This window comes from Bidens hawaiensis, unplaced genomic scaffold (genome assembly GCF_021521415.1).
Source record: "Bidens hawaiensis isolate Kalapana, Puna unplaced genomic scaffold, B.hawaiensis_p1.1 tig00043550_1, whole genome shotgun sequence".
Taxonomy (NCBI): domain Eukaryota; kingdom Viridiplantae; phylum Streptophyta; class Magnoliopsida; order Asterales; family Asteraceae; genus Bidens; species Bidens hawaiensis.
Genome location: NW_027505843.1, coordinates 44,461 through 55,089, shown reverse-complemented (window position 1 = coordinate 55,089; position 10,629 = coordinate 44,461). Strand labels below are relative to the sequence as shown.

At 34.7% G+C, this 10,629-nt stretch overlaps 1 pseudogene; it reads right to left on the bottom strand.

Moving 5' to 3' along the window:
- Positions 1-834: 834 nt before the first annotated feature.
- On the bottom strand, positions 835-7,641 carry LOC143615571 (pentatricopeptide repeat-containing protein At2g03880, mitochondrial pseudogene; annotated as a pseudogene).
- Positions 7,642-10,629: the final 2,988 nt, after the last annotated feature.

Below are 10,629 nucleotides of genomic sequence, written 5' to 3'. Positions count from 1 at the left end.
GGAGCTGCAGACATCCTTAGGCGGGAAGAACCAAAGGACAAGCAAAGAGTTGAGGGAAACAAGGCTTAAGGGCGGGACGGCGACAAGAGGGAAAAGAAGGCGGAAAGAGAGAAGGAAGGGGGAGGGGACGGCGGAAAGAAAGAGAGAGAAAAAGGCGGGAAGGAAATATATATTATTATTATTAAAAGTAAAATATAAGTATAAATAAATATTAAATCATAAAAGAAAGAGATCGGATAAGGGAAACGGGTACCTGGGTCGGGTCGGATCAGGGCAGATGTCACACAACACCTTGGAACGGTATGATCATCTTGTATTTTACCTTCACTAGCTATTTCTCTCAATATACACTTATATTCAGAGCAATCTAGTGTGATTCTCACGCCGGAGGGTGGTCACAAGGAGGAACCCCCCCCTTCTCAGTGACGAGCTCACGGTGTCTGTTTTGCAGGTCATCTGAAGAACATCCTTCTTTGCCGGACCTAACCCTCGTGGGAAACATTACTTAACCCCCAGATTATCCATAATCTACTCGGGGTCACTTAGTGTTTCTTCAAAGGTTTTTGTACGCCCCAAGTAGCCAAAAAGTTAAATGAATATCAGACTTAATTGTGCCTGTTGAGTAGGGCATTCTTTGACCGAACAAGCAATATCCTGTATTCTTGTTTGTGTATTTTTAAATTCACACCTGGTACATAGATGACTGCTTCAAGGATGGAAAACAATCAATAATGTAAATGATTGTCAAAAAGAGGATGATGAGACCATGATAACCTTTTAAACAGCAAAACGAAGGATTGCGTGAAGAGAAACTATTTGGCATAATGCCTATTATGTCTCAGTTTCTGCTACCAATAATCTCCACATGAGCAAATTCCTCCTTGAAAATGATGGTAACGAATCGGATCTCTAATAACAATATTCCGACACTCCATTTGTGCCAAAAGTTTAGCAAACAAATGGCAATTCTCCAATGTGAAATTCGTCAATTTCGGGGTCTTGTTTGTATTCGTTTTTGTATTTGTTTATTATGTAAACCGATCCGATTTGTAAACCGAAGCTTATGTTATAATCAAAATGATGGATTTATGTTACAATATTGTTTCACACTTGTTGGGTCTTGAAAACATCCTACCTTTATTTTTATTTTTATTTATTTATTTGTTTATTTATTTATTTTTTTTATTATTATATATATTTTTTTGTTTTGTGTTTTTGTCTTGATCCATTTTGCATGAAAACTCTTGTGTCTCAAACCCATATTTGACCATCAACATTACCCTATATATACACCATCTTTCCTCTTCATTTTCCCTTTCTACAACTCAAAAAAAAAAAAAACTCTCTCAAACATCAAAGATTAAAGGTTATCTTCTTAAGTGTTTTTGAAGGTTTTTAGTCTTTTATCTTAATTAGTTTATGTAGCCTTATTAATACTTGTTTATGGTTGTGCAACATATATATAATATACACCCCTTGTTTACCTTTGGTAGTTACTTCTCCGATTCCGGTCGGTGAGGTTTCGGACCTCATAAGGCAAGGCTTCATGGAGGACTTCGTGTCCTTGATATATATACATCTATATAACTTGTTCATACATATTAATCTTGCTTATTTTAGTTTGTTGGTCATGTTTACAAGTTCCATGGTTATGTGTTTTTAAGAGTCTATGCTTCGGTTTAATCGTAAATAGCTCTAAACCGTAAACCGAACTTTGTTACTAGTTTTGTTAAATAATTGTTTAAACATACTTATTGTTAGATCTAAGTTTCTAAAATCATTTTTACAAATTCTATGGTTATGGGTTTGTAGAATCTTACCTCGGTCTTAACCCGAAACACGATCCGAACCGAAAACCAAACTTTTGTTTAAAGACTTTATTGTTAACTTTTGGTTGTAAAACTTAAAGTATTTTTTTTATTTGTACATTATTATACAAGTTTTTTAGTGTTTGGACATGTGGAAACCAAACCGATTCTTACTCGCTTAAGACACACAAGTGTGTTTTTTTTAGCCATTAAAACTTGTATATTTCTTTAAAAATAGTTACAAATTAATTTTTAAATATTTTCTTAAGTACTTGGAAATGTTGGATCCAACTTGATCTCATAACAAAGTTTGGACTGACAAAACCGAACACTCGCTTAACGTGCGTTGTTAGTTCTAAAACAATGGAACTACATACTTGGTTAAGTCTTATTAAATTTTATTGAGTTATCTCATAACATTCAATATTTTGGAAAGTTGACTTTGGGTTTGACCAATTATCAAGACCCGAACCGACAACCCGAACACTCGATAAAAAAAACCGTTTTAGTATCTTTATTCCAAAGGGATTTGCATTCTTGCATTTTACCCACCTTATGACTTAACATAGGTTGAATAAATATTAAGGTTAGATACTTTAACCCGGTTTCGAGCAAACTTACATTTTTAAAGGGTTATTATTATAAATTCTTAAATAGTTACATTTTAAACCTTGAACTTTAATTATTTACATTTCTCAACATTTATTTTGTTTAAAGACCTTCAAGACAACCTTTCTAAATTCAAGACTTCTTTTCTTTTTAGGAATTGTGTGTTAAACTCATCGTTCCGACAAATCTCCAAATTATCATCTTTCAAGTTTACTACTTGAAGGTGAGTACTTCATACCCTATTTTCCATCTTTTATTTTGGGGGTGACATTTCATACTTATTCAACAAAATGCTTTATATTTGAATCTTAAACCACAAACGTAGTTGTATACTTTACCTAAATAATTGCTCGATTTGGTGTTCTATGCTTATATGCCTATGTGTTTATCGCTTTTGGTTGGTGGAACTATAAAATCCTAGACTATTTGGCATCCCCTTATAGCAAGGTGTCGTTAACGTAATGCAATTAACGATAACTATAAAATCCTAGACTATTTGGCATCCCCTTATAGCTAGGTGTCGCTAATGTGTTTAGCGATATCTATTTATCCAAATTACCACTTTTATTTATCGTTTCGTATGCAAGTTTTATGGCCATCTTTATTATATACTAATATGATTAAACTTATGAATTGCTCACCAACCTTTGTGTTGACAAACTTTATTATATGAAATGTTGCAGGTTTGCATCTTGGTTGATTTATGATTGTGAAGAAAACAACATCAAAGACCTTAGGATATTAGTAAAAATGAACAATATCAAATTTGCCATATTTTGTGGTATCTTGTTTATGGTTATTTTATGGATAATTGTTATGTGACATTTTCGATGTTGTGAAATGAAATGAGTTTATTAAATACTGTCACTTTAATTAGTGTCATGTGCTTATGGATAATCGTTACACCTCGGCATGTTCCGCCGCCTTTGGTCGGGGTGTGACATCTACATATTCTAATATTCTTCCTAATCTTTATAGTCTTCCTGTAAATAATGATACTCACAATGGAAATCGTTGCCTCTTTCCCATTCATATTCACTATATATAATTACAATAATATGTGACTAACTATGGAAATAATATCAACTATAACCATTACAATATATCACAAATAATTTCTATATAGATCGAGATACTCTATTACACCCCGCAGTCGAAGCTGGAGGTGACCGAATGCTGAGACTAGAGCGAAAGTCTTCAAAGAGAGTGCGGGGTAATCCTTTGGTAAATATGTCCGCAATTTGAAAACGGGTTGGCATATGAATAATCCGAACACGACCCCGTTGAACCTGTTCACGGACAAAATGAATATCGAGTTCGATATGTTTGGTTCGTTGATGTTGAACTGGGTTACCCGAAAGATAAATGGCGCTAACATTGTCGCAATAGACAATTGTAGCACGTGATAATGGATGTCGAAGCTCGAGAAGTAGATTGCGCAACTAGCAGATCTCAGCAGCAACATTCGCCACGCTGCGATACTCGGCTTCAGCACTAGACCTCGAGACGGTGGGTTGGCGTTTACTCGACCAAGAGAGAAGATTATTACCAAGATAAACACAGTAGCCCGAAGTAGAACGCCGAGTGTCCGGACACCCAGCCCAATCGGCATCCGTATAAGCAACGAGTGACAGATCTGTATTTTTATTTAAGGCAAGTCCATGATCAGCAGTGCTCTTAATATATAGAACAATTCGCCTTAAAGCATCCCAATGATCTATGCGAGGGTCATGCATATGCATACAGATTTGTTGCACATCGTATGTTATATCAGGCCGAGTAAAAGTTAAGTATTGAAGTGCCCCGGCGAATCTTTTGTAAAGTTTCGGATCCTCAAATGGTACCCCGGCTTGAGACTTGAGTTTCGGCTTCGTATCGACCGATGTGTCAACCGGTTTGCAATTTTGTATACCTGTGCGTTTAATGATGTCCATAGCATATGACTGTTGAGACAAGAACATAGCGTCCTTTGAGTGAGAGACATGAATTATTTGATGCGGTCTAAAATATACATATTATTATTTAAATGTTTCCTACATTTTGAAGTATTTTTGAGCTAGATTTTTAATGAATACTATTTTTAGTTGGCTCATATGTGTGTTTTTAAGGTTCTTAGAGATAATGAGCTAAAATTGGGTATTTTTACTAAACTTGAGACCGATGAACAAATCAGAAATTATAGTTATTATATTATATGTTGTTACTTTTGATATAAATCATTTCATGTTGGTTTTGGGTTTAATGTTTTAATAATATTAATGTATTTTCCTAATTCAAATTCAAATGACACTACTAATCTTTTATTATTTATTTATCTTCGATATAGGTGCTGGATGCTTAGCTACATAATCAAGAGTTCACATTTAAATTAAAGACATGTATGCACATGGATCTATGGGACATTTGACATTTGAAAGTTAAATTGGTTTCAATAAGCACACGTGGGGAGACATAATTTTAACCAATAATATTTTGAGATAAAAGAAATATAAAGGAAATTGGCCCATAAAGTCTCCACAATATATCATGCATCAACAATGGGCTAGCAGAAGTCAAATGTGGGCCTTGAATACATTAGGTCACGTGCATGGAGTTGTTTTGTCGGCATAATTGTTATAAAAAGCTATTTATCGAACAAGAGCCAGAGGCCGCAGAAGGGAGAGACAGAAAGAGAGAGTAATCCGTTGGTTCGAGCAAAGAGACTGTTAGGGTTCAACACCAAGTCATCCAAACGTCATTATTATTTGGTTTGAATTTATTGTTTTCGTAATGAATTCATTATTTGAATCTATTTATTTTCTTTTGTCCTTGAGTATGGTTGTTGGTTAAACCCTTAGACCGCCTAGGCTTTATGATGAACTTTTGTTGACGTTGGATTTTAGTTTGACTTTGCTTTTGTTATGGTTTATGATTAAGTAAGAGGTTTTATGTTTTTTTTTCATTTGATGCATATGTGTGCTTAGGATTGTTTGATGAGTTTTATTGTTTCACAGTTTCCTTGGTGATTGTTTCATATGATAGGATTCTGTTAGGTCATCTGCTGTGTGTTTTTGACTAGTTTATGGTTGATTTGCAATAAAGGCATAGGAACAATATTAATAAATCAAATAGACCTAAGTGTGCTTCTAATCTAAATAGCTGAGAGGTGATAGATTATATGATAAGTCTTGGTTGTTTAAGATTGCTAGATTTAGTTCTTCGTAAGGAGTCAGTCTAGGTTTGATTTTTCAGCCTTGTTTATCTAGTCGAGTGAATACTTTAAACTACCTTTGATTTTCGAGCTGTAAGGTAGGATTTCTTATAGAGGTACTTGTCATAAAATAAATTAGCGACCGTAAGCGAGTCTAATTTAACTGGTGTTTTTAAGAGCTTAATAGAGATCCATAGGTATCTTCTTGAGAAGGGCCAGGGGTCCTGTTCGGGTTTTCTTTAAGTGAATAATTTAAGATCCCAGTTCTATAACTTAGCATTTTCCTACTATTTGATAATTGATACATTGGGGATTCTAACCTAGGTGGTTGCCTGTTATCATTAGAATTAAGTCTAGGTTTAAGTTATCTTTAAGTCTTAGTGATTAATTTAATATTAGTTTTTAGTAAAACCCCCCAATAATAATAAATAAGTAGTCGTGTCTGTAGTTGAGTCTAATTAGCTAGTAAACGTAATTTAAAGAGTCCTGTGGGTTCGATATCCGGACTTACTTAGCTGTACTAGAGTCGATCGGTTCACTTGCCGGTTAGTAGTTTAGTCGAGTTTAGTTAAGATATACAAGGAAGGCTTTGAAGTGTATCTTGAATAATTCTGACCATGAAGAGAAGTGTGCCGATTCCATCTCAAGGGTTATTGGGATGAAAGTTTTGATATTGGAGACCGTGATTGCTTGATGGATTTTAGATTCCATCGTTAATGAGTGACGATAGGAGGAGATGAAACGGAGAATGAAGGTAAAGGGTGGTGGCGGGAGAAGGAGGGCCGGCCGGAGAAGAGTTTGTAAGGAAGATTAGGGTTTGGATCGTGATACCATGTAAATAATGATAATCACAATGGAAATCGGTGCCTCTTTCCCATTCATCTTCACTATATATAATTACAATAATATGTGACTAACTATGGAAATAATATCAACTATAACCATTACAATATATCACAAATAACTTCTATATAAATCGAGATACTCTATTACTTCCCTTTCGTTATAGCCATTAAACCATACACAATTGCCAGCTTTTCACTATGATACAACAATGGATCTTCTACTTGCTCCCCTTCAACATCACGCAACACGAAACTCGTATCAGGAACATAACCAACTTCCCTTAATTTTTTAACATATTGAACCAGCTTCCGTGTGATTTCATCTATTCTCGGATGTGAATTATCCCTCAACACAAACGCATGAATATGTTTATCAACTTCAATCCAACTACGCCCTGGTTCCTTCCTCACATTATTACCCTTCATCATCTTCCTCACATGCTCAGCGTCTTCCCACCTGTTACTACTCACATAAATATTTGATAACAGGATATAAGTTCCTGCATCATCCGGGTCAAGATCTAGCACTCGTTTGGCAGCATATGCAGCCAGATCCATGTCGCGGTGAATCCTGCACGCGCCAAGCAAAGTCCTCCATGTCACCACGTCTGGTTCGGGCTCCATGTTGTGTATTAACTCAACCGCCTCGTTAAGTCTCCCGGCTCGTCCTAGTAGGTCAACCATGCAACCATAGTGCTCTCTACCCGGTTTAATGCCATAAACCTTTTCCATTGATTGAAAGTATGATCTCCCTTTATCTACAAATCCCGAGTGACTACAAGTAAACAGCACCCTGAGTATTGTTATGTAGTTAGGTTTGGTCCCCGAGGTTTTCATTACCTCAAACATCTGTATAGCATCGTGACTGAAACCGTTTTGGGCTAGACCAATTATCATGGTGCTATACGAAATCACATATTTGTTAGCCATCCTAGTGAACTCAACCCTTGCATGATTGCATCCTCCATGCTGCCACACTTGAAGTACATGTCAAGATACGCGTTGCAGAGAATTAAGTCACGGTTGTACTTCAACACATGCACGTGTACTTGTCTAGCAGGGCTAGATTGGTGCAAGCTCTCAAAACATTAGTTAATGCCGCTTGATCCGCCAAAAACCCACATCATTTCATGCGATTGAAAAGGTTTAAAGCTTCATCTCCATCACTGTTTTGAGTAGAGGTGGCAATATGAGTGGGTTGGGTTGGATTTGGGTGATGGGTTATAATGAGTTCGGTCAGGAGGATTTTTAAAATAGAGGGTTAGGATGGGTATGGGTCAAGACGGGTAAAGTTAATCCATCTTGACCCAAGTAAGATTTTTTTTAAAGGAGGGCCATGTTACAAGATCTAATCACAAGGGGTAGGGGTGTTCAGATTTCGATTCGCATTCGAAACATTCGAAATTAATTCGATTCGAATTCGATTATTAAGATTCGAATTCGGTTTTAAAAATTCGAATTCGATTCGATTCGTATTCGAGTATATTAATCGAATACGAATCGAATACGAATTTATGATTTATTATTCGATTCGATTCGAAATTCGAATTCAAATTATATATACATATATTTGTGTGTGTGTATATATAATTATTATTTTTTATTTGTGTCAAGTCCATAAATAATAAATGTCCATTACAAATTAATTAAACCCAATAGGCCATATTATTATTTCTTAGTCCTTACTAATATGGGTGTTATTTAGTTTTCGTTTTGAATATTTTGAATTTTAGACTATTTGTACTTTAGTTTTGAATTTATTATCATGTGGTATTTTAGCTATTTAAAATTTATATATTTGTTTTGCAATTATGATTATGGTTTTCGAATTTCTGGCATAGGAAACTTGAATTAGATCGTATTTATTTGAATTAAAATCGAACCTATTCGAATTTGATTTGAATTCGAGTTTCAAATACGAATTCGAATAGAATTTCGAATTGGGCATATAATACGAATACGAATCGAATAGTTCAACTTTTAATCAAATACGAATCGAATATGAATACTGGCAAAAAAAAACAATTATTTGGATTATTCAATTCGATTTAACTTGAAAATTCGTTATTCGATTCGATGAACACCCCTAACAAGGGGGGCTGGAAAATTATTTTTTTCAAAAGAGGGGTTACCTCCCTTTGTAACGGCGGCGAGTTTGATATGTAATAGGGGTGTCAGTCAATGACAGGTGGGTTTGATATGTACGAGGTTCTCCCCTCTCTTAGAAATGGCGGTGGGTTTGAAAAAGTGGTCTCCCCTCCATTCTCAATGACGAGGACTGTAAAATGATACTCCACTCCCTTTGTAATGACGGGGAGTCTGAAAAAAGTATCTCCCCTCCCTTTTAAAGTTTGCCCAACGTTTGAAAAGCCATTTCATCTTTTTCAGACTCCCCTCCATTTAAAAGTTTGCCCAATGTTTGAAAAACCATTTCATCCGTTAAAAATGGAGGGGAGATACTTTTTTCAAGTTAAAGTCAACGTTTGTATATTTCTTCAAGCCTCACATTTTCAAATTAAACACAAAAAGAAGAGTTTTAAAAAGGAGCTTTTCATGAATCTAATTTCATTACCCACCATTCCTTTTTCCCAAATCTTTCAAATTCCAAACCCTAAACCCCAAATCTATCAGGCAGTCTCAAACCGCTATCTTCTTCTATTCTCCTAACCCGCCATCGTCTTCATCTTCACTGGTCAAAACGAATCCCCAAAAGCGAATCCGTGAACCACAAAGCCAACCCTAAATGAGCAGTGCCATCAATTTCATCTTAACTGGCCAAACGACGAACCCTAAATGAGGTACAATGCCATCGATTTGAAGCTTTTACTCCGAATTTCATAAAAAGGTAACTGTTTGAGGTTTTTATATGTTAGAATAACTATTTGGAGCTTGCCGGTTCTTCAATTATACAATACATGTGAATGCCCACAAGGTGTTTGTGAATATGCCATTTGTTGTTTTCTTGTTGATTAACTATTGTAGCTTTTTAATATGTGTTACATAGATGGATTGACACTTTAGTTTGTTTATAAAAAAAAAAGATTCAATTTGTTTAGTTATGCATTGTTTATAAAAAAAAGTCAATTTGTTTACTTATATGTTATAATTATGACTCTTTTATTTGGATTTTCTAAATACTTGAATGATATTAAAGTATAGCAATGTCAAAAATACCAAACGCCGTGTTACATAAATGTCGAAGAAGGTTGATGATGCTGATTTAAAACTTGAATTTAATGAAAGCTTATTAACGAGGGGTTCGACTGCCTTTGGATATGCTACTTGGCTTGGAGGAGAATTAAGAACAAGGATTTGTATCACTTTGTTGTAAGGAGGTTTCAAAGCAGGAGCGGGAAAACCTATGGTTGGAAATAAAGGTATTGTAATTAGTGTTTTTAAATTTATACACATGAAATATTTGTTAATTATTTCATTACATGTGTTTTGATATAATTAGGCTCATTGGAAGATTGAAGACAATAAGCCAAAGAAAGTCATGCTTAGAAGACCCACAAAAATTTGTACCACCTTTTGAAGTTATCTTGAACCCGAAGACGTTAAAACTCACATTATCGACCTATCAAGTCTTCATAAAGATGAAGAATATTTGCTTGCACCCTATTTGGAGTAATACATATTTTATTTTTAGGTCTTTTAATTAATTTTTATATATTTTATTACTGCATTTTTTAAATCTAATTATTCTATTACTTTCTGTTTTGTAGTCATCATTGGTCCTTGTTTATAATTTCTCCCAAAAATAAAGAAGTATTTATTTAGACTCTTTAAAAGGCGTAAAGAACCAAGATTAATATCTTCTTTCGAACATAATTCAAGATGCTTTTGGGGAAATAGGTACATGGAAAATGATTGAGGTACGTTTTCTAGTATTTTATTTCTGTAGTTTTTGTTGATTGGTTTCTAGTTAGTAGTTAACTGTATTTTTTTTTACTGTAGTGCACTAGTGCAAGCAGCAACAAGGCGCTTGGGAATGTGGATATATGGTTATAAAGCATATGCTTGAATTTCTTTATCATTATTACAATCAATTCGCCAACAATGTAAGCATTTTTTTAATTATATATAATAATTTGTTTATTACACTATATATTAGGTTTGTTTGTGGTTTTTTTAAGCTCCCAAGTCAGGTTTATTATTCAGGCTTGTGTTGGATTGT